This window comes from Triticum aestivum, chromosome 3A, assembly GCF_018294505.1.
Source record: "Triticum aestivum cultivar Chinese Spring chromosome 3A, IWGSC CS RefSeq v2.1, whole genome shotgun sequence".
NCBI lineage: Eukaryota > Viridiplantae > Streptophyta > Magnoliopsida > Poales > Poaceae > Triticum > Triticum aestivum.
The window spans coordinates 645,581,602-645,607,387 of NC_057800.1; positions in this window are offsets into that span (position 1 = coordinate 645,581,602).

A 25,786-nucleotide genomic window follows, 5' to 3' on the forward strand; every position below is an offset into this window, starting at 1 on the left:
GTGCTGGATCAAGGATCCACATCACACTTCAAAATTTGCACCGAAAGCACATGAAGGTTTTATGCTTGGATATGGAAAGGATTCGCACTCCTACAGAGTCTTCAACCTATTTCACTATAAAGTGGTTGAAACTGTGGATGTGCGGTTCGATGAGACTAACGGCTCACAAAGAGAGCACCTGCCAAATGTGCTAGATGAAGTTCCATCCAGTGAATCAATCAAACCTATGGGAACTGGAGAAATCATACCATCTGAAGCTCAGCCTGAAGAGGACCTTATCATATCCGCACCTGATCAACCTGAAGACAATGCTCAACCTGAAGACAATGCTCAGCCTGAAGACAATCTTTCTAACGATGAAAACGATCAGCAAGAGCAAAATCTTCGTCCTGTACATCCTCGTGATGCAAATGAAGTACAGATTGAGAGAATAATTGATAGCATCAATGCACTAGGTCCACTCACTCGTTCAAGGGCAACACAGCTAGCAAATTTCTATGGGCACTTCGCATTCGTCTCAATGTCTAAACCCAAGAAAGTTGATGAAGCCTTCATGGAACCTGAATGGATTCAAGCTATGCAAGAAGAGCTTCAACAGTTTGAACTGAATAATGTATGGGAACTGGTTAAGCGTCCTGATCCTCGTAAGCACAATATAATAGGCACTAAATGGATATATCGCAACAAGAAAGATGAGCATGGTCAAGTTGTCAGAAACAAAGCTCGTCTCGTTGCTCAAGGATACACTCAAGTTGAAGGGATTGACTTCGATGAAACATTTGCTCCTGTGGCTAGACTTGAAGCCATACGCATACTGCTGGCCTATGCAAATCATCATAACATTCTTCTGCATCAAATGGATGTGAAGAGCGCTTTTCTCAATGGCAAGATTGACGAAGAAGTGTATGTTGCACAACCGCCTGACTTTGAAGATCCAAAACATCCTGACATGTGTACAAGCTCAACAAGGCACTGTATGGCCTCAAACAAGCTCCTCGGGCTTGGTATGACACACTCAAAGACTTCCTGAATAGCAAAGGCTTCAAACCTGGTTCCCTCGACCCCACTCTCTTCACGAAGACATATGATGGTGAACTATTTGTGTACCAAATATATGTGGATGACATTATCTTCGGCTGCACCAATCAGAAATACACTGACGAGTTTGGATACATGATGCAAGAGCAATATCAGATGTCCATGATGGGTGAGCTGAAGTTCTTCCTTGGTCTTCAAGTACGTCAGCAACGCAACGGCATCTTTATATCTCAAGAGAAATACCTCAAAGATTGCCTGAAGAAATTTGGGATGCAAGATTGCAAAGGCTTCACGACGCCAATGCCAGCCAAACATCATCTGGGTCCCGACGACAATGGTAAAGAGTTCGATCAAAAGGTATACCGCTCCATGATTGGTTCCTTGCTTTATTTATGTGCATGTAGGCCAGATATCATGCTTAGTGTTTGCATATGTGCCCGGTTCCAAGCGGCACCAAAGGAATCACATCACTTAGCTGTGAAGCGAATTCTAAGATATTTGGCTCACACCCCAACACTCGGATTATGGTATCCAAAGGGCTCAGAGTTTGATCTAGTTGGATTCTCGGATGCTGATTATGCTGGTGACAAGGTGGATCGCAAGTCTACATCAGGCACATGTCATTTGCTGGGACGATCACTTGTATGTTGGTCTTCAAAGAAGCAGAATTATGTATCTCTCTCCACTGCTGAATCTGAATACATTGCTGCTGGATCTTGCTGCGCCCAGCTTCTATGGATGAAGCAAACACTCAAAGACTATGGCATTCACCTGAAGCAAGTTCCACTCTACTGTGACAACGAAAGCGCTATCAAGATTGCCAACAACCCAGTTCAGCACTTGAAGACAAAGCACATTGAAAGTCGTCATCACTTTCTCAGAGATCATGTTATGAAGGAAGATATTGATATCATACACGTCAACACTGAAGAGCAATTGGCAGATATGTTCACCAAGCCCTTGGATGAGAAGAGGTTTTGCAAGTTACGGTGTGAGCTAAATATCTTCGAATCCTCAAATGTCCTGTGATCAGGCACACATCCTAACACTTAAGCATGTTGATGACATAGATGTGCAACACACGAAGTAAAGTATATCTTCAATCAATGAAGACTTACATTCTGAGTGTGAATACATTAACGTGGAATTTGACTTCGGAGCGCCACGATAATTGTGCATCGTGTCTGGGTCTAATACTTCCTATACGATGGGTAACGTCACCACCAAATTCTTCTATTTGAAGTGTTTTACTCATGGTGTTACATTTCCTATGTCTTAAAATTTGGTTTGTCTTCAATTTCAACGTGTCTTCATGATTATCTTCACTATGCTGATTTGATTGTCTTCTGATATATACATATTTGTGTTATGTCCTCTACAGCATTCACTTATGGCTACGTCTTCCTTGTTGAATCTTTTGAACTAAGTGAATGTGATCGGACCCTAATCTCTCTATGCTTTCTATCTCAAACTCTATCTGTCCAAATCATATGCATTCTATTGAAACTGTCGAATGTTTGCGTCCTTGTCAGCAGAAGATACAGAGACAAACATTAAGTCTATTTTAAATGCTCTATCCTTATTGCCTGAAATCTGGAGAAGCTGGAACGGCCATCTGATAGTTCGGGCGGGCGTGGGAATGTGGGACAACTCCGAGTATGTTGCATGCTTGCCACGTGTCCCTCAGATGTGAACCGCCAGGGGCACCTGCGTAATTACGCTGTGCCGCATACTTCCTTATAAATACATGTCCCCTGTGGTCAAGAAAACCTTCTTTCACCTCTCCACCTCGTCAAAACCCTAGCGCCACCGCTAGCTTTCGACGACGCTGGCGACGAAGCGCTTAGCTGCCGCGACTTCACCGACGCCGTCCTCACGCCGGCCGCGGTCATCGTCCTCTCCGCCGCCGCCGTAGGTGTCCTCCGTTGCCAAGTTAGGGCACGGTGGATTGAACTGCTCGGTCTCCTACTCTTCCCATCTAGCAGTTCATCGTGTGGTAAATAAAACTCTCTTTTTGCCATCTTTTTTATCCTAAAAGATTCATCTTGTTTACCAAAAGTGGTTTCTGCCTACTCAATGTTAGATCTATCATGTTTGCATCTCATATAATGCCTAGTATATTCACTTAAGCTTCATAACGAGTTAGATTCCTCACTTGTACCTATTCCTGGATTCGTACAAATCTGGAACCAACTTCAAACACATAAGTGAATGTCTTCGCACCATGAGGTCAATGTCTTCAAACTGATTTATCTTCAAAATCTTCTAAGAATGCATATGACCTCTCCCCTTCCGTCGCATCTCTAATGCTGTCACAGGTACATGTCCTTGGGAGAATCCCTTGGTTCTCATAGTCTGCATTCGTTTGCAGAATTCTTACAGCATCACATTAACTCTCCCGAAGCCAGTTCCTGTTTGACCAGCAAGCGGAAGCCTTTGAAGCCTTTGAAAGTGTTGAAGCCATTCAGTTTGAAGTTCATGGCTACAGAGAAATCAGCAAGGAAGGGTGGCAGACAGCGTCGAGGGGGAACATCAAGAGATCTGCCTGATGACCTCTCAGAGCTAGAATTTTTTTCAAAACTATGTTATTTTTTGTAGCAATTTCGGAAACTATAGCGTAGAATGAAAAAAACGCAAAACTAGTAGCCCGTCGGCCAGGAGTGGGCCGAAGTAGTACTTTTCGGCCACAACTAGGCTGAAATAGTACTTTTCGGCCATAGCTAGGCCAAAGTAGCACTTTTCGGCCACGCTTAGGCCGAAGTAGCACTTTTCGGCCACGCTTAGGCCGAAGTAGTACTTTTCGGCCACGCTTAGACCGAAATAGACTTTTTGGTCAAGTTTAGGCCGAAAAGTCACTTTTTGGTCAACCCTAGGCCGAAGTTGCATGGCTCATGCTGAATTGTATTGTGTCGCCACCCGTTTCCCGCCCACCCGTTTCCCGCCACCCGTTTCCCGCCAACCCCTTCCCGTCATATGTTTCCGCCACCCGTTTCTCGCCAACCCCTCCCCGGCAATCCCTTCCCATCTTATTTTCCCGCCAATCCGTTCCCGCCTTATTTTCCCGCCAATCCCTTCCCGCCTTATTTGCCCGCCAATCCCTTCCCGCCAACCCTTTCCCGCCATACCGCAGTTATTCTTTCCCGCCATTTTCTCCTCTGTATCTATAAAACCCCCTTCAGGCGGAGGTGGATAAGCATTCTAGTGTAGTGTAGTCGAGATGTCCCATTATCCATTCGATCGTAGTTTTCACCCTAAGATGAGCAACTCTGCTGAGTCTAGCTACCGATTTCAGGATGGACAATAGGATAGTTCCATGGGACGAACTCACCAGTAGTGACACCATAATGAATGAGTTGGCTCACCAACTACGTAGGTCTGGGTGGCCTGAAAGGACCTATGAGGAGGTATGTCAAGAACTTCTTAGGTTGCATGAAAGGTGGAAGAAGGTGGTGGAGCCGAAGAGTGAAACTTTCAGAAGGACTGCAGAAAAGCATCCATTTTTATGGACTGAGGAGAGCGAGGACGACGATGATATCTTCATGTCGCCGCTTCCGGGTTCTGCATCCGCGAAGGGCAAGAGTTCTGTATCGACCAAGGGCAAGAGTTCTGCATCGACGAAAGGCAAGAAGAGCGCATCGTCGAAGGGCAAGAGGGCTGCATCAACGGAGGATGACGATGATGACTTCATGTAGTATGTAAGATGTATTCCGGTTGTACCGTTTCATTCAGATGTATTTGCATTATTAGTTTGTCTTGTATTATTGTAGGGCATTATGTTCTATCTGAATTTCATTTTGTAGTATGTAAGATGTATTGCACAAGTTCAGCCGCACCGTTTAATTCAGATGTACTTGTATCTTAATTATCGGTTGTAGTCTATTTGGAAGTGTAACTAAAATAAGAATGCGAATTAATAGTAATATGTGTCTCGCATACATAAAACAATATATGTCTCCTGATCACATAGAAGCAAGTGCGATAGTAACACATACATGAAGCAGGTCTCATACATAAATACTGACACACAGCTGCGAATAGTCTGAAACTAACATAGATAATGAGTCATACATAGATAGATAAGCATATCACTGCGGGGGACGACGACGAGTCTGGGTCTTCCTCGGGCGAGGACCCGAAGGCGATAAGCGCTGAGGCGGTGGACGAGGCTCGCGATAACCACGACCATAGTTAACCTCGTCTGTCATGGTCTGTGTCTCCTGTGTCGGTGGTGGTGGTGGAGTGTGAAACACTGTCTGCGAGAAGCCATAAATGTTTGTAGCTTGGTCATCATCCTCGCGGTCGCCCTCAAAGTACGAAGCACCACCACTAAGGATCGGTGACTGCTCTGAATGCATGAACGGTTGCGACTGGTTGCCGCCTGCGGTAAAGTAAAATTGATACAAATGCATGAACGAAGCACCACCAGTAAGCATCAGTGACTGCTGAGAATGCAAGAACGATTACTACACTGTTCAAAAGAATGTAGTGAGTAGTGTTACCTAGATTCATCTGCTGATGCCAGTAAGCGCTCCCTAGCTGTGAAGGAGGTGGCTCATGCCAGGAAGAGCTCCCTGGCTGTGAAGGAGGTGGCTCATGCCAGGAAGAGCTCCCTGGCTGTGAAGGAGGTGGCTCATGCCAGGAAGAGCTCCCTGGCTGTGAAGGAGGTGGCTCATGGCAGGAAGATCTCCCTGGCTGTGAAGGAGGTGGCTCATGCCAGGAAGATCTCCCTGGCTGTGAAGGATGAGGTTCTGCACGATGCACAGAGGGTCGTGGTTCTGAACGGTGCACAGAGGGTCGTGGTTCTGAATGTTGTACAGAGGGACGTGGCGGACGATGTGCTGGAGGAGGAAGTGCAACATCCGAAGTCCGTCTACACGTGACAGCTGCGTAAATCCCGCGTAGCTTGTCATCAAGACGCCTCAACCATGAGACGCCCTCTCGCGGTGGGATAGTTTCTCCCCTCTGAAAGCGCCGCATTAAAGCGGAAACCTCCTCTCGCGCATGTACTGTCAAGTCACCCCGTACACAAAGAATGAACCAATTATATGCTCGTTGTATGATAGACACCACGAATAGACAACCAAGCGAATATGTCCAGATTAACAAAAGACTTAACATATGAGAACCAAGGCATTTACCGCGTGGTGTCTGGTTCCCACAACAGAGGCAGTTGGGTACATATCGCTGGTGAGAGGGGCTTCGATCTGATCAGTAGCAGCTGATGGAACCAAGTAGATCCTCGTTGTATGCCGGTAACGCTGCAGATACAACCCAAACATTTCCCAGTTAAAGGGCCGAACCTCACCCCAGATATTTGTCGCAGCGGTAGTCCATTCGTCAACGTAAGGGGTAATGCTCTCAAGCCAATAAGTCATGGACTTGTTTCCTCCTAGGCGACTGTCCCTGAGATTGACATGCGCGATACATGGTTAGGTATATTATGAATACAGAGCTGCCAACTAAAATAGTATTAGTACTTACTTGTGCACGTGGTCTGGCAAGTGTGGAATATCTGGAATCGCAGGCTCTTGATATAGACCGAACTGTCTCATCACCCTATGAAGAGACATCTCCTCAACCGTCACATCGAACACCAACTTGGCCTTGGTCATCCAAAAGTGCCGATCTCTAGTGCACAATCCAGAAATCCCAACTGGGTACCTCGATGATATAGCCTGAGGCGAGTATGGCTCCCAAATAACTTGATCCTCGTGCAAACTATCAAACTGCACCATGAAGGACGGGTAGCATCCCCTAACCTGAGTATGCGCAAACTGTCTCTGTGCATGACAACAAATAAGCATTAGTAATACTATTGAATGGCAAGAAATAATTGAATTAATTGTTACTTAATATAAAAGTACCTCTCGCCGTGTCCAAACAGATCCCATAGTAGGTAAGTCGCCGATAGCAGGCACATAAGTCCCAGCTAAGTCCTCCAAACCAAAAGGTTTATCAATGTAGACATAGGGTCGTCCAATAGGGAACCTCTCGTATGACCAAAGCTGCAACAATAATGGACATCCAACAAGACTAGATTTTCTAGACTTCAACAAGCAAGCTTTGCACAGGCCTCTGTACGTAGCCGCCAACACAGCAGAACCAAAACTCCTCTGTAGAATATCCGCAGGGCAACGTGCGTCAGCTATCTCTCGTGCAATACCGATGAGTCGTGCATCGACAGTGGTCACGTGGTTCTCCGTAAACATTGTCTTGCCGAATAGCCAAAGAATATATGCCTCTAGGGACCGGTCAATCTGAGCCTCCGACAACTGAACATCGGGATGTCCTAACGAGACAATCTACATAGAAACGTAATAATTGTATGAACATCAGACAACTAAAAAACAACATTTGTTTAAGTGGCCGTGATGGTTACCTGAAACTGGCTCAACCATCTAAAAAGAGGTCCATGAGGATCGTTGTCTATAGCCCTAGCAGTCGGGACTGCAGCCAAAAAACGGGTCTGCATCGCTGCTTGCCACCCAGATTCTGCCTCTAAGGGACCTATGGCAGCACCGGCCAGAGGTAATCCCAACAAGTAAGACACATCCTGTAAAGTAGGCGCCATCTCTCCCCAAGGAAAGTGAAACGTATGTGTTTCTGGTCTCCATCTATCTACTAAGCAGGTAAGGACTGACTTGTCGTAAGAGAAACGTCTCACTTGCCTCTTGTGTAACTGCAATGGTTCACCTGCCTCATCTAAGTCCGGACCATCAATCCACTCATCCAATGTACCCTCAACCAGCCGTGCCAAGGGTAGAAGTCCAGCCCAACTTAACCTACAAAATAAATAGATTGTTAGCGGTTATGAAAAGTATGTCAAACATAGTAAGTCATTATATGGTCTCCATTATATGCACACATACCTATCAACCCATGAATCGTGTATCAGCCAGTTAGTCTTTGGGGTACGAGTGACCAACACGTCTAAGTTGTTGCCCGCTTCCGTAAGAGCGCCCCGGTGCTTTCTATCGATGTTACCATTAAGTAACGGATACGAAGACATATCTGCAATTCAAATTATCCGCACAAATTAAAACATAGTCCTGACATATTACAAATTAAAACATAGTCCTGACATATTACATATTAAAACATAGTCCTCACATATTACAAATTAAAACATAGTCCTCACATATTACAAATTAAAACATAGTCCTGACATATTACGTATTAAAACCCACTACGGCACATTATATAGCTTGTGAGTTATTTCTTCCTCGTCCGCCCCTTCGGCCTCGACTGCCACGACCACGTCCGCCTCTTGCTCCTGTTGTCGCAGCCGTCGATGTGGAAGCACTCGTCGATGCGGAAGCACCATCTTTGTTCAGGTCGGGACAATATTTCATCCTATGCCCATAAGCCGCGCATAACAAACATTGTCTGGTTGCTCCACCAGCTTCAGACTGGTCCATATCGTTCCGGATGCGACGGGCCTTTCGTCTGCCCCTACTTGTTCACGAAGGTCTGGATGCGGGATGTATACTCTCTCACCGTCGTTTACCTTGTTGAAATTGCCGACGACTCTAAACCCTGTCATCTCGCCTGTCCAGGTGTTGAGCACTGCCTCTTTTAAATAGTATGGGGACACGAAGGATATAGCATCCAACTGAATCTGGCCACAGGCAGCCAACACATGAGAGCAAGGTAGGTGCAGCAACTTCGGTTTGTTGCATGTACACTCACACGTTGGATAAAATTCCGTTCCAATTTTAACCTCGTGTGTCTTCACCTCATTTCCAGAACCAAAACCATCGGTAGGAAGCTGAACCTCATACCTCCTTTCTTCATTCCCTATGAGTCTGACACTGTGCTTCTTTGCTTTCTCTATCTTCTTTGCCATGTATTCCATGACACGGCTACAATAAGGTGTGTTCTGATTATCTTCAATATGCTTCTTTGCTAACTCGTGCCTTTCTCTGAAATATCTCAAAGTGCCATGGAATACAGCCTCCACAATAGCTGTGAGTGGCAATGCTCTATTCCCTCTCAGCACAAAGTTATACACCTCTGCAAGATTGGTTGTCATGTGGCCATACCTAGCTCCATGTGTGTCATGCAGCAAAGACCAATTCATTGGAGGCTCTTTCTCTATCCACTCAGAAAAATTCTTTATTGCCCTTCCCTTCTTTCTCTTAGTATTAGGAGGGTCAATTGCTGGCAAGTCGCAAAGACCAACTGGCTCCTCTAGCTCCGCGATGAGTGCTGCTAATTTAACCTGATCTTCTTCCATTTTCTTCCTTGCACGGACCTGCTTCTTAGTAAACTCATCTAGTTTTGACCAAATAAATTCGTATTTCCGCTGCTGGCTCTGCTTGCATAATTTTTTGAACAAGTTCATCAACCGCTTGTTCTTGAACTGTGAGAAAAAATTAGCCCCAAGATGGCGCATGCACCACCGGCTCTGCAAGTCCCTCCAAGGTGTTGGTTCGTCATCTGCTGGACTCCGAAGTGTCTTCACGGCCTTCAATATACCAGCATGTCTGTCATGAATGACACACACGTTTGGTCGGTCCTTCACGATGGCAATTTTCACTTGGCGGAAGAACCAAACCCAGCTGAGAAAGTTCTCACCCTCCACAAATGCCATGGCAAGTGGGATGATTTGATTGTTCCCGTCCACACCAATAGCAGTAAGGCTTTGCCCTCTATACTGACCGGTCAGGAATGTACCATCCACAAACATAACAGGAGGACAATGCCGGAAAGCTTCGATGCACATAGCAAATGAGAAGAACACTCGTTTCAACACCTTGAAATCTGGTATACTCAGCAACCTCATGTGTTGTACGTTCACATAAGTGCCCGGATTCCTTTCCTTCAGTATGCCCAGGAGACGGACAACATTATCATATGAGTCGAAGAACGTCCCAAACCTTTCCTCCATAGCCTTCTGCTTAGCCCTCCAAGCCTTCCCATAAGCAATGACATAATTCCATCTGACCTTCACTGCTGTCTGGATGTGTTTTGCTTCCATATCTTTCTTCTCTACTATCTCAGTATACATGAGTTGCGCAATGAGACTTGAAGTCAGGTTCGGATGCTTCACCAGCAGGTTCGTCCTCACACAATTATGTGGGACGACAATGGTGACAACCCAGTGGATGTCATACTTCGGCACGTGACCGTGCACCTTCCCAGGACAACCTGGTACAACACATTTCACGGTATAGTTTGTTGGACTTGATATGTGTGTCTTGAAAACCCTCTGCGTAGACATAGCCCACTTTATCACCGCATACTTCAATTTTTTCTTTGTATCAAACATAGCCCCTATTTGTACTTGGTTCAGATTATACTGCCATGGAGTCTCATGGCCATCGTTCACCGTAAGGCCGGTGGATATGTCCTGCTCCCATGCAGAAGGAATCGGTACCTCAACTTCATCCTCAGAATTTTCAGAATCCAGTTCCTCCACCAATCCATCCTCGTCCTCTTCCTCCATCACCCTCTGCATTTCATCCCCTTCCTCATCCCCATCAGCAAAACCAGAAACAGCTAATATTATCGACTGGCTACTCTGCCCAGTATCAGGACCACAAACATTGTGTGGCACGTAGTCTGACTCTTTCTCCGGTTGGCTAGCATCCACATCTTGTGGCTGTGACCCGGATAAAACAATCTCGTTAGCCACTTCACTGCCTTGGCCGGGTTCATACCCCCTGTGGAGTTGTACGGTATTCTCCTCCTTCGGCACAGGTTGCACAAGTGCATATGGGTGGATTCTTCGGTCTCGGCAGCGTCTTAACAGGGACAACCAATGTTGGCTCCTATCTACCGGCATCAACTCCCACTTGACATTTTTACAAGATTTGGTCCATAATGCATGAATACTGACGGAACATACTTCAGGATCCAGACCGAAACTAGTTGTCAACCAGTACTTCAACTGTCTAATGTCCAGTCTGTCCGGGTCAGCTAGTGTCATAACGCCATTTTTAAACTCGCTAAGATCAACCCCCAACTCATTATATCGAACATTACCAGCGCCGTAGTAAACATTCAGATTTACTGATTCAGACATTTTCACCTGTCAGACATTGCCATCTTCTCATTAATCACAACGAACTATGCGCTAAAATGCCTCCAAAAATATAATAACACTAAAATTCATGATATACACTAATATTATCCGCTACACGAACTATGCGCTAAAATGCCTCCAAAAATATAATAACACTAAAATTCATGATATACACTAATATTATCCGCTACACGAACTATGCGCTAAAATGCCTCCTAAATTAAATTAACACTGAAATTCACAACGAACACTAATATTATCCGCTACACGAACTATGCGCTAATATTTACATAATATTTGTGACGACGTGATTATACCTTCGAAGTGTGTGTCCGCTTCTCCTCTGTAGCTGCTGCTACTACTCACCTCCTCCTCCTCACCACCTCCTCCTCTGCAGCTGCTGCTACTAGTCACCACCACCTACTACCCGTCCTCCTCTCCACCATGGCTCCTCCTCCCCACCATGGCTGCTCCTCTACACATCAAAAACTATCCCATAGCAAAAAATAACACCGTAGGCCGGTGGAGATTGCTATGATCTACCGATTCTGTGGGTTGGATTTGCAAATGAGTGGCAAATGGAGGAGATCGGCGCGGGGGGAGTTCTACAGAGAAGAACTGAGAGAGAGAGAAAGGGAAACGAAGAAGGATCCAACGAAGAACAGCAGCGCAGGGGCAAACGGTGCTTATCCGCACCTTTTCGGCCTACGCCTGGCCGAAAAGCTCTTCGGTCGAAGCCTGGCCGAAAAGGCCAGCTTCGGTCACCGGTGGGCCGAAAACGGCCCAGTTCGGCCTCCTCGCACCCGAAGCTACTATTTTCGGCCGCGCCCCCGCCAACAACGTGTTTTCGGCCCAACCGCGGCCGAAAAGCCTACTTCGGCCACACCCTGGCCGAAAACTGCCTTTTCGGCCCACTCCTGGCCGACGGGCTACTAGTTTTGCGTTTTCTTCATTCTACGCTATAGTTTCCGAAATTGCTACAAAAAATAACATAGTTTTGAAAAAAATTCGATCCAGAAGAGGATTACAATCAGCGCAAGACACGAATCCAATGGATTCAAAGATATTGGGCCGAACAATGGTTCAAATGCAAGTTTGTGACCCAGGAGTATGCTGAGAAGAATGCCATCAAGAGTCCTTGGGGTGACATTCTCTTCCGAAACCTTCAACCCAAGACCAGAGCTGAAGCTATTGCTCAGGGTTTCTATCCCTGTATGGTACGTGGACCATAGCCTGACAATGCCGACCCATCATCACTGCTCTGGTGTCGTGACGATAATCTCTTCAAGCGCAACTTCCAGCATGCAAAGGCATCGGCCAAGGAAAACAAGAAGTCATTGGGACTAGACTTCAACCCTGGTCCTTCTGCTCCACGGGCTGACGGAACACGCGATGCTGAACCCAATATCATCGGACCTTTCTACAACCTTGATGGTCTTATCACTCACATTTCTGTTCAAGGTGCCAAAGTAGATCATTCTGATGATGATGCCGACACTGATGAAGCCCCAGCTCCTGCTCCAAAGCCGCAGAAGCCAAAGAAGGCTAGAGCTTCAAAGTCAACTGTGCCTCCAAAAGCTTCACGTGTGAAGCCACTGGCTACTGCACCCCCTGAAGACAGTGTGCAGTCTGAAGATCTATCACGTATCTCTAAGAAGACGGAGATGAAAAAGAATACTGATCAGGCATTGACCCCTGCTGCCATTCTGCGAGACGAACACATTGACCTGTCTAGTGATGAAGATCTTGCAGATAACGCTCTTGAGCAACTGATTAAGAGCAAGGAAGAAGCAGAAATCTTCAATGACTTGCCTCTCTTTGACGTGGCAATCATCCACAACTTCATTGATGAGTGGTTTGAAACCCCCAATCTCAGCTTTGACGATCTGCAACTTCCAATTGGCCTCAGCGTCTCTTTCACGGGCGCCATTGCTTCTGAGCTAGCTCTAGCTCAGCGCATCGTTGAACTGAAGCAAAAGATCGACTATGAGAAAGCTCAGTTCAAGAAGCACATGGCAAAGCTCAGCGTGTAAGATGTCAAAAACTTCAAGGTTATGCTGCACGAGCTCAAGGAAGCCTTTCTCAAGAAACGAGAAGAAGCTAAAGGTTCTCGTGAGCGCATGAAGAGTCTGGCTGACAAGTGCGTGCAAGCCTACAATGAAGCTGAGAAGCGCAAGGCTCTTGGACGTCCTGGCATCGACCCCAGAATGGCTGCAAAGAAGAAGAAGAAGCCATCGACTGACAAATCTGCACCTTCAAGGCAGGAAGAACCTCACATTGTCTTCCCAAGCAGCATGTCCGGCTCGAAGCCAAAGGTCACTTCCACCGCTTCAGACCTGAAGAAGACAAGGGTTGCCGAGGCTGAAGCCAGAAAGAGGAAAAATCCTGACGCTTCTGATGTTGCTCCCTCCAAGAAGAAGCGCAAAACCAAGAAAGATCGGGCTTCTCCCATAGAGCCCCTTGTTGTCGAGCCCATCTCGGTTGCTCATCCTAACTCTTCGCATCAAGAACGACGGATGATAGTTCATGAGCCTGCTTCCACAGAGGCTCCTGAAGCTGAAGACTTTCCAGCAGTTGACCCCACCGCTGCTGAAGACATTGGTCACCATGACAATGTTGAAGATGATGTAGTTCTTCCTCAGATCGAGCACAACTTGGTATCATCGCCTGTTCTCACGAACAGCGAACTCATCAGCATTGGTCGTCCTCTGACGTCAATTGCTACGGATGCATCATGGGCTGATCACCCACAACAACAAGAAACCCCTAGTACTCCCCAACAACAAGTCACCTCACCAGTGCAAGAAGAAGAGGATGACTTTGAGGCCCATCCAACTCCATCTTCACAGGCGTCGCCAGCGTTACGCAGGCTTCGCAAAGGACCAAGGCCCCAAGTCCCTCTTTCGAGCATTTCAGAAGGAGAAGTGCACCACCAATCTGTTGCACGTCAGGTGTTCCCCGAAGCCACTCCTACTGTGAACGTCTCCGAGTCTGAAGCTAAAGTTGCTGAAGACAATCCGGCTGCATCAGCCGAAGAAAAACAAGCAGAAGAACGTGTCCCTACTTTCCCCATCACTGAAGAAGTTGTTCCTGAAGTGAACGTGTCAGTGCCCGACCCTCCAGCTCCTCAAGTGGAGGTTGAGCATCCTGAGGCTGCCACCACTAACACTACTAAAGCCAATGATGTGGTCATGGCTGAAGAAAGTGTGGAGCCTACACCTAACACTATGCCAGAAGCCAATGAAGCCAATGATGCACCTGCAACAGATGTGCAGCCTGACGCCTCTGTTGATGCCACTGCTCTTGTTCTGCCACCAAGGCCACATACTATTGAGCAAGCATACAACTATGGTCAGCTCATCACTGTCAAATGGCCTCTTCTTGTTCCCCCACCTGCTGTTGGTCCCCAATTTGACTATCACGTCGAGCGCAGGCCTCAGGTTCAGAAGCCAATGCCAAGGCTACCTAGGTTTCCAGGCACTGCATCTGCACCCGGATCATTCAATATCAATGGCTTCAAAGCACACAACACCTTCTTCAATAGCGCCAAGAACCCCTACTCTAAGGCAAGAATATCTTCTGATCGGTTCTGGAGCTATCAGCAGCGCAGTTATTACTCATGCATCTTGTACAATCAAGGTCGCATTTCCCCCATCTGCGTCTTGACACTGAAGCCATAACTGGTCTGCCCTGTTTGGAAGAAGCGCTGGGTTGCTTCAAAGAATCTGGCTTGTTGCAGTTCATCACTAACAAGGAGCACTGGAACGAAGAATTGCTGCTCCAATTCTATGCCACTCTTCATATTCATGGCTACAATAGGGATCCGAAGACTTGGATCCTTAAGTGGATGACAGGCAATGTTCATCATGAAGCCAAAGCCTTTGATATCATTGAGCTCACTGGCCTGCCCACTCCAGGAGATCTTTATGAACCTGGTTGTCAGCTTCACAGTGCTGCTATGGAAAGCATTTTCACAAGCCTGAACCCAACATGAGTCAGATGCTTAGCATGATGAAGCCTTTGCCTCCAGATGCTGAATATCCTAAGGAGTTCTTTGTTGAAGACCTTGAGTATCTGCCACGCACTATCTATCACATCATAAGGCGAACTCTCTGGCCCATCAAAGGACATTCTCCACATGCAAAGCTGGAAGGTGCAATGAAGACTTTGGTCTTCCATATTCTTCACGGCAAAAGCTTCAATGCACAAGACTTCTTCATCCGCCAACTTGCTGCATCAGGATCTGATCTCTTTGGCTTGAAGTTTTACGCTCCATGGATTATGCGTCTGATCAAACTACACTCAGCTGTCACCTATCAGCCCTCTGCTCGCAATCATCGGATTTTTTTTACCTGGCGTCGATATGTCAGTTGAATCCATCTATCCAGAGCCTGCCAAGGAGCCCCTTAGACTTCAGAATGCTGATAAGCAAAGTTTCTCACAACACATTGAAGGCGACCCAGCAGTCACTCATGTTTATCCTCTGGCTGGTACTACCCGTGCACCTCATCGTGCCCTCAGTGAAGCCACTGAAAGCACCATTGCACAACGGCCCAAGAAGCGATCTCGTGTTCTCAATGACTGAGAGCTTCTGGTTGCCCTTCATCAGAAACAGGATAAGCATCATGACTGGCTAAAGCGCCAAATGCAAAGCCTCTTGGTGGACGTAAACAGGATTCGCAACCTTGCCACCAAGAATGCCTTTGTTGCCCATGAAACTTGTCGGCGTACATGGAAAGGGCTGACGCTTATGTGTTCTGAAGATGATCTTCAAGATGATGGTTTCTCTGAACGCTTCAAGTTTGACTCAACACCTCCAAGAAGGACCTTGCTGCAGCGTACTCCGTCTCTTGAAGACTCTGAGTTCTCCTCCTCTGCTGCAACAGTGAATGCACGTGTCATCAATGATGAAGACGATGCTACTTCACCACCTTCAGTGCAAAACACCACTGCACCGAGTTCGTCTGCACCGCCAACCAACTCCGACGACCCTGCTGCTTCACCAACTCCTCATGGGAATGAGTAGGTGCTCTATGTCTTCAAACCTTTTTGGTCCTTACTGACAAAAGGGGGAGAAGCATATGAGTTTGATAGTCTTCAGGCGGGTCCATATGGGCGGTGGTTTTATATTTTGCCTAGTGTTTACAACTCTCGTGTTTTGATACATTTGGTTCTTTGAGTTGTAACACTCAAACTCGATGGTCGTCTGCTACTTATTTGCTTTTCTGTGATGCGATGATAAATTCCGCATGTGCGACGATAAATTCCGCACTTAGATCATTTTGCAGACATTTTTCATTATGCATGTCATTATCTTTGTTACATCATATCTTGCATAATGAATTGTCATCATAGGTTGAAGAGGATCTCCACAAGTACAACCTGCGATGTGCATTTGCATTCCTAAAGAAAATTACTTATATGCACATCTTCAGGGGGAGCCCTTGCAACTTATGAAGACAATACCCTATCCTTTACAATTTCACATATTTTATTTCCCGTTGAAAACTTCAACCAGTTTGTCATCAATCACCAAAAAGGGGGAGATTGTAAGTGCATCTAGTGTCACCCCTAGTTGGTTTTGGAGTATTGACGACAAACCTAGTTGAGGGACTAATGTGTTTGTGAGAATTGCAGGATAACACAGGTAGAAGTCCCTCATTGATTCGGTTTTCCTACCAGAGATGACCCCTAAAAATGTATGAAGACATTGTAGTCAAAGGTGGTATGTGAAGACATTCACATTGAAGACTATGACAAGAGAAGACATCGCGTGAAGACTATGGAGCGCGAAGACTTAGCAGTTTCGTTGTTCTGTGTTTTTCTTTGTTGAGTCATAGGAACCACCGTACTGTTAAGTAGGGTCCAAGAGAACCAGTCAGAATGACTGAAGTGATGCTTAACCAAAATCCTATGTCTTCGAGTGAAGATAATGAGAGCAAATCTTATCCAAAGTTGGATAATTCAGCTTTGCTTGTAGCCCAAGTAAAGTTGTCGTGTGTGTTTGAAATCTGACCGTTGGAACACATGTCAGTTCCTTAGTGACCAAGGGTCATTTCGGACAAATCAGGTCGGGTTGCCTAGTGGCTATAAATAGCCCACCCCCTACAACCATAAACGGTTGGCTGCTCAGAGTTAGTGTACGGCTTTTGTCGTTTGAGAGCAACCCACCTCGAAGCCTTTGAGAGAGAATTCCTTGCGAGGATAAAGCCCTAACCACCCAGAGCCAAAGAGTGTTAGGCATCACTGAAGTCTTCCTGTCTATGTGATCTGAAGACTTATTACACTTGAGGACTGTGAATCCTCCAGCTGGTTAGGCATCACGTTCTGATCATCCAAGAGTCATTGTGGATCGCCGGTGAACGAAGTCTGTGAAGGTTTGGGAGTCTACCTTGAAGACTTACCAGAGTGATTGGGCGAGGACTGGGTGTCCTTAGCTCAAGGGGAATAAGGTGAAGACGCAGTCTTCTGAGTTGAATCTCAGCCTCCCTAACCAGACGTACAGTTGTCACAGCAACTGGAACTGGTCCAACAAATCATTGTCTTCAACGAGTCACTGGTTTCATCCTTCCCTCTCCTTTACTTACGGTTGGCCCTGGTGAAGTGATTGTATGATTGCATTATCTTTTGTCTTCACTGAGTGACAACTTGTTCTGATTGGCTTCACACTATCTTCCTATCTGATCTAAACTGCCTAGCTGCTATTAGTCATTGTGCTTTCTCTTCATTGAATATTTGACTATGGCTTGCTTAGTGTAGTCTACCTTCCGCTGCATGGTAATAGGTTTATTTCTATCGTTTGTCTTCGAAACTTCCATGTTTTGAAGACTTTCATAAAAATCGCCTATTCACCCCCCTCTAGTCGATCACTAGCACTTTCAATCACCACAACACATCAGCAATATTTTAACGGAGTATAAGTGCATCTAGTGCCACCCCTAGTTGGTTTTGGAGTATTGACGACAAACTTGGTTGAGGGAATAATGTGTTTGTAAGAATTGCAGGATAACACAGGTAGTAGTCCCTCATTGATTCGGTTTACCTACCAGAGATGACCCCTAAAAATGTGTGAAGACACTGAAGACAATGGTGGTCTGTGAAGATATTCACAACGAAGATTATGACTCAAGAAGACATTCATGTGAAGACTATGGAGTGCGAAGACATAGTTGTTTCATAGTTCCTTTTCTTCTTTGTTGAGTCGTAGGAACCACCGTACTGTTAAGTGGGGTCCAAGTGAACAAAGTCAGAGTGACTGAAGTGATGCTCAACCAAATCCTATGTCTTCGAGCAAAGATAGTGAGAGAAAATCTTATCCAGAGCTGGATGAGTCAGCTTTACTTGTAGCCCAAGTCAACCTGTCGCGTGTGTTTGAAATCTGACCGTTGGACACGTGTCAGTTCCTTAGTGAACCAGGGTCATTTCGGACAAATCAGTTTGGGTTGCCTCCTTGCTATAAATAGCCCACCCCCTACACTATAAATTGGTGGCTGCTCAGAGTTAGTGCACGGCTTTTGTCGTTTTAGAGCAACCCACGTCCGAAGCATTTGAGAGAGAAATCCTTGCGAGGACAAAGCCCTAAACACCCAAAGCCAAAGAGTGTTAGGCATCACTGAAGTCTTTCTGTCTGCGTGATCTGAAGACTTGTTACACTTGAGGACCGTGAATCCTCCAGCCGGTTAGCGTCGCGTTCTGAGCATCCAAGAGTCATTGTGGATTGCCGGTGAACGAAGTCTGTGAAGGTTTGGAAGTCTACCTTGAAGACTTACCAAAGTGATTGGGCGTGGACTGTATGTCCTTAGCTCAAGGGGAATAAGGTGAAGACGCGGTCTTCTGAGTTGAATCTCAGCCTCCCTAACCGGACGTACAGTTGCCACAACAACTGGAACTGGTCCAACAAATCCTTGTCCTCACCAAGCAACTGGTTCTATCCTTTACCTCTCTTTACTTATAGTTTGTCTTTGTGAAGTCATTGCCTGCTTGCATGATCTGATTGACTTCACTGTGTGAAGACTGTTGTTGTTTGGCTTCATACTATCTTCCATCCTGATCCATACTACCTAGCTGCTGATAGTCTTCGTGCTTTCACTTCATTGCTTACTTGACTATGGCTTGTCTAGTGTAATCTACCTTCCGCTGCATATCAATAGGTTCATTTCTATTGTTTGTCTTCAAAGCCCTGTGTTTTGAAGACTTTCATAAAAATCGCCTATTCACCCCCCCCCCTCTAGTCGATAACTAGCACTTTCAATTGGTATCAGAGCAAGGTGCTCCCTTGTTCTGTGTGATTCGGTTTAACCACCTGGAGTTTTAGCTATGTCAACTGCAGGGATAATCAAAGTCTCCGCCACATGCCCTGTCTTTGATGGCACTGATTACCCCTACTGGAAGATTAAGATGCGCATGCATCTTGAAGCCATTGACGTCGACCTCTGGTATGTCGTCAAGGACGGCGTTCCCAAGGTCGGTGAAGGTGTCACTACTGCTGATGTCAAGAGGTTCATTCAATTGGACTCGACTGCCAAGAACATCATCTGTGGTCATCTGACCAAAGGATAGTATGGGTGTGTGAGTGCTCTGGAAACTGCAAAGCTAGTCTGGGACTGGCTCTCCAAGGTCAACGAAGGCGTCTCAACCCAGAGAGACTCAAGGATTAGTGTTCTCTGAAACCTCTTCAATAGAAATGACAATGAGAATGTCCATCTCACATTCGATCGCCTCACTGGTATCACAAATGAGCTTCGTGCACTCAGCGCCACTGAAATCACCAAGCACGAAATCGTCAAAACACTTCTGAGATCGCTTGATAGCTCATTCGACACCCTGGCCCTGATGATTCAAGAACGCCATGACTTCAAGACTCTCGATCCATCTGACATACTTGAGAGGCTCAACACACATGAGTTTCAGCAATCTGAGCAAAGAGATATCTATGGTCCCAACTATGGCCAAACTCATGCTTTGAAGGCAAAGTTTGTTTCCTCATCTGAAGAAGAATCTGACTGCAGTTCTGAGGATCCTGAAGACATTGGAAAGGAACTTGTCATGCTAGTGAAGAAGTTCCAGAGGTTCACCAAGAAGAAAGGCTTCAGATGGTCTTTGAGATCCAACTCAAGAAATGATGAAGCTTCCTCCCATGACTACAAGAAGAGAACGTGCCACAAGTGCAAGAAACCTGGTCACTACATCTCTGAATGTCCTCAATGGGACAATGAGAACAACAAGAAGAAGAAGAGCAAGGAATATGATTCTGATGACAAGAAGAAGAAGAAATCCACAAAGTCTTCTTCCAAGTCTTCGTCGAAGTCTTCATCACACAAGAAGAGCTCATCCAGTAAGGCTCGTGCATCTGTTGGTGAGGAGATGGATCCAGAGGAGGAGTCTGCATCTGAGGAGGCGAAGGTGGAGTCTGAAGAGGAATCTGATTCAGGCATGGCAAGCCTGGCTCTAGCTTCAGTATACGTCGCCAAGTCCATCCTCAACACTAAAGACAATGGCCTCGACACCAACGCTAATGCTGATGATGAGGATAACTCTGCTCTCACCTACTACTTCATGGCACGTGATGCCAAGGTAAACTCACGCGATGCCTACTTTCAAACATCAAGTGAAGATGACTCTGAATGTGAATCTAAACCCGGCTACAAAACTCTTGCTAAAATTGCAACTGAGCAACAGAATGCTATGGAACATATTCAAAAATTTCTAGACAAAAGCGATGACCTGTTAGACGCAGAAATGACCCGATCTCAGTCCTTAATTGAAGACATTAAAAATCTTCATGTTAAGTATGAAGAACTTGAAAGTCATCATGAAACGCTCTCAACTACTCATGAAAAGCTCTCCTATGATTATCTTCAAAGGAAGCAAGAGCTTGAGAACTTGAGATCGACTCATGAAGATCTTCAAAAGGAGAACGAGTCACTCCGCGCTCAACAGATCAGTTCTGCTCAGGAAGGATTTGAACCACCATGTCTAAAATGTGTTGAGCGTGATAATGCTATCTCTGTTGCTGGATATTCTACTGCTACTACTATTGCAATATCTTCAACTATTGGTGTGGTAACTGACCCCTCTGTTGAGGATACCACTACTATTGCTGATGAGAATGCCAGGTTGAAGACATTGCTTGAGACAGGAATGTACAAAAGTCTCAAAGGGCATCAGACACTATGTGATGTCCTCAAGAAACAGATTCTGAACCGAAACCCTAGGAAAGAGGGTGTTGGGTTTGAGAGGAAAATGAATGTTGATGGTTCTTATTGGAAGCTTGAGCAGTACCCCAAAACCACATGGGTTGCTGCAAAGGGACCTTCAGTGGATCCATCTACCTTATCTGGCTTCACTTGTGCTAACCCAATTGTCATTGATGAATCCTTTGATGCAAACTATAAACTGTTTAAGAATCAGAACGGTGAAGTGTTTGCCATGTATATTGGTACTAACTGCAGGAATGGACCACCTTTGAAGAGGATCTGGGTTCCCAAGAGTTATCTTGAGAATCTTCAGGTGAATGTCATCATGACATCACCAGGGAAGAAGACAAACCCTAGACCAAAGGCTTCATATGGTCCAAAGGCTTCATACAGAAAGAGGACTCACCCGAGTCACCCTAATGCCAATGTTTTGCAGGGAAACCATACTCAGACTTGTGAATATGAGCGTGTTTCTTCAAACCGCTATGTTCATAAGACCAAGAACTATTCTGCTTATTCTTATAGTACTATTCACCTCATGCAAGGCTATTTGCTAGGGCTCCAAAGCCGAAGTTCTCAGATGTTGCACTTAGACTCATTGCTTCGAAGCCACCCCTGAAAATGTGGGTGGTTAAGAAAACTTAACTTTCCTTTGCAGGGAAAGGTCTCCAGCCGGAAATCAAAGGCGTCTAATGCTTATGTTGGGGACCTTAAACGTCTTGTGTGGCACAAGATAAAATGCCTAAAATGGTCTTATTATGTATTTCGTCCCAGGATTCCTTGACATACATCCTCCTTATCCTAACCGTGATCTGAACTTTGATAATATGCTTGTTTGACAAATGTTTATGCTTCACACTTCCCTTGGTGAAGCCTATCCCCTAAACTTCACTGTAGGGTACGACATCAAAGGCTTCTGAGTGGATTATGGACAGTGGATGCACTAACCACATGACTGGTGGTCGAAGTCTTCTCATGGACTGAACCTTACGTCCATCTGACAAGAGTCACATTACATTTGCTGACACCGGTAAAAGCAAGGTATTGGGTCTAGGTAGAGTTGCAATCTCAAAGGATCAGCACATGGATAAAGTGATGCTTGTTGAATCCCTTGGTTTCAACTTAATGTCTGTCTTGATGCTTTGTGATTTGAACATGATTGTGATATTTGGAAAATATTGTTGCCTTGTTCTAATGGAATCTGACAAGTCTCTAGTCTTTGAAGGATATCGGAAAGACGATTTGTATGTGGTAGATTTCTCAGCAGGACCACAGTTGGTCGTATGTCTTCTAGCAAAGGCGTCAGAGTGCTAGCTCTGGCATCGGAGGCTAGGGCATGCTAGCATGAGGAACTTGTACACACTCGTGAAGAAGAAACACGTCGTAGGCATCGAGGGCTTCAAGTTCAAGAAGGGTCATCTATGTGGTGCCTGCGAAGCTGGAAAGATGAGAAGGGCCAAACATCCCTCAGAGACAATCATGACGACATCTCAACCCTTCCAGGTGCTTCACATGGACTTATTTGGCCCTACTCACTACTCTACTCTCACTACCACTGCTTGCCTCTATGGCTTCGTCATTCTTGATTATTATTCAAGATACACATGGGTGCATATAATCCTTTACAAGAATGAAGTGCAGGATGTCTTCAGGCGATTCGCCAATCGTGCCATGACGAACTATGGCATCAAGATCAAGCACATCAGAAGTGACAACGGCACAGAGTTCAAAACACCGACCTCGACACTTATCTTGATACATTGGGCATCACCCATGAGTTCTCAGCTCCATACACACCTCAGCAGAATGGCATCGTGGAGCGCATGAACAGAACCCTCATTGAGATGGCTCGGATGATGCTTGACGAGTACAAGACTCCAAGGAAGTTCTGGCCTGAAGCCATTGATACTGCATGCCACGTCATCAACCGTGTTTATCTCCACAAGCTTCTAAAGAAGACATCATATGAGCTACTGAGTGGTAAGAAGCCAAACGTAAGTTACTTCATAGTATTTGGTGCTAGGTGCTGGATCAAGGATCCACATCACACTTCAAGATTTGCACCGAAAGCACATGAAGGTTTAATGCTTGGGTACGGAAAGGATTCACACTCCTACAGAGTCTTCAACCTCTTTCACTATAAAGTGGTTGAAACTGTGGATGTGCGGTTCAATGAGACTAACGGCTCGCAAAGAGAGCACCTGCCAAATGTGCTAGATGAAGTCCCACCTAGTGAATTGATCAAGCTTATGGGAACTAGAGAAATCATACCTTCAGAGGCACATGCTGAAGAACTCATCATTTCTGCACCAAGTCAACCTGAAGATACTGCTCAGCCTGAAGCCAATGCTGAAATAAAGACAATGATCAGCAAGGGCAAAATCTTTGTCCAGTTCATCATCGTGTTGAAAATGAAGTACAGATTGACAAGATACTTGATAGCATTAATGCACCTGGTCCCCTCACTCGTTCGAGAGCAACACAGCTAGCAAATTTCTGTGGGCACTTTGCATTTGTCTCTATATCTGAACCCAAGAAAGTTGTTGAAGCCTTCATGGAACCTGAATGGATTCAAGCTATGCAAGAAGAGCTTCAATAGTTCGAGTTGAACAATGTATGCGAACTGGTCAAGCATCCTAATCCTCGCAATCACAATATAATAGGCACCAAATGGATCTATCGCAACAAACAAGATGAGCATGGTCAAGTTGTCAGAAATAAGGCTCGTCTCGTTGCTCAAGGATACACTCAAGTTGAAGGGATTGACTTCGATGAAACATTTGCTCCGGTGGCTAGGCTTGAAGCCATTCGCATACTGCTAGCCTATGCCAACCATCACAACATCCTCCTGTACTAAATGGATGTGAAGAGTGCTTTTCTCAATGGGAAGATTGAAGAAAAAGTATATGTTGCACAACCACCTGGCTTTGAAGACCCAAAACATCCTGACATGGTATACAAGCTCAGTAAGGCACTGTATGGCCTCAAACAAGCCCCTCGCGCTTGGTATGACACACTCAAAGACTTCCTGAAGAGCAAAGGCTTCAAACCTGGTTCCCTAGATCCCACTCTCTTCACAAAGACATATGACGGTGAACTATTTGTGTGCCAGATCTATGTGGATGACATTATCTTCGGTTGCACTGACAAGAGATATAGTGATGAGTTTCGGCACATGATGCAAGAGCAATATCAGATGTCCATGATGGGTGAGCTGAAGTTCTTCCTCGGTCTTCAAATCCATCAGCAGAGCAACGACATATTCATATCTCAAGAGAAATACCTCAAAGATTTCCTAAAGAAGTTTGGAATGCAAGACTGCAAAGGGTACACGACGCCAATGCCAACGAAAGGTCAATTGGGTCCCGACGACAATGGTAAAGAGTTTGATCAAAAGGTATACCACTCCATGATTGGTTCTTTACTCTATTTATGTGCATCTAGACCAGATATAATGCTTAGCGTTTGCATGTGTGCCCGATTCCAAGCGGCACCAAAGGAGTCGCATCACTTAGCTATGAAGCAAATTGTTCGATATTTGGCTTACACCCCAACACTAGGATTATGGTATCCAAAGGGCTCAGAGTTTGATCTAGTTGGATTCTCAGATGCTGAATATGCTGGTGACAAGGTTGATCACAAGTCTACATCAGGCACATGTCACTTTCTTGGATAATCACTTGTCTGTTGGTCTTCAAAGAAGCAGAACTGCGTGTCTCTCTCCACTAATGAATCTGAATACATTGATGTTGGATCTTGATGCGCTCAGCTTTTATGGATGAAGCAAACTCTCAAGGACTATGGCATCCACCTGAAGCAAGTTCCACTTTACTGCGACAACGAAAGCTCCATCAAGATTGCCAACAACCCAGTCCAGCACTCGAAGACAAAGCACATTCAGATCCGTCATCATTTTCTCAGAGATCATGTCATGAAGGAAGATATTGATATCATACACGTCAACACTGAAGAGTAATTGGTAGATATTTTCACAAAGCCCTTGGATGAGAAAAGGTTTTGCAAGCTGCGGTGTGAGCTAAATATCTTAGAATCATCGAATGTCCTGTAATTGGACACACATCCTAATGCTTATGCATGTTGATGACTTAGATGTGCAACACACGAAGTACCATATATCTTCAATCAATGAAGACATACACTCTAAGTGTGAATATATTAATGCGGAATTTGAATTCGGAGCGCCACGATAATTGTGCGCCGTGTCTGGGTCTGATACTTCCTATACGGTGGGTAACGCCACCACCAAATTCTTGTTTGGTGTGTTTCACTGGCGTCACAATTGCATAGTCTTCGCATTTGGTTTGTCTTCAACATTGATTTATCTTCGCAATGTTGATTTGGTCTTATGCTGATATATGCATATATTCATGTTCTGTCCTCTACAGCATTCACTTATAGCTATGGCTTCATGTTTGAATCTTATTGATCTAAGTGAATGTGATCGGACCCTAACCCCTTATATGCTTCTACCTCAGATTCTATCTATCCAAATCATATGCATTCT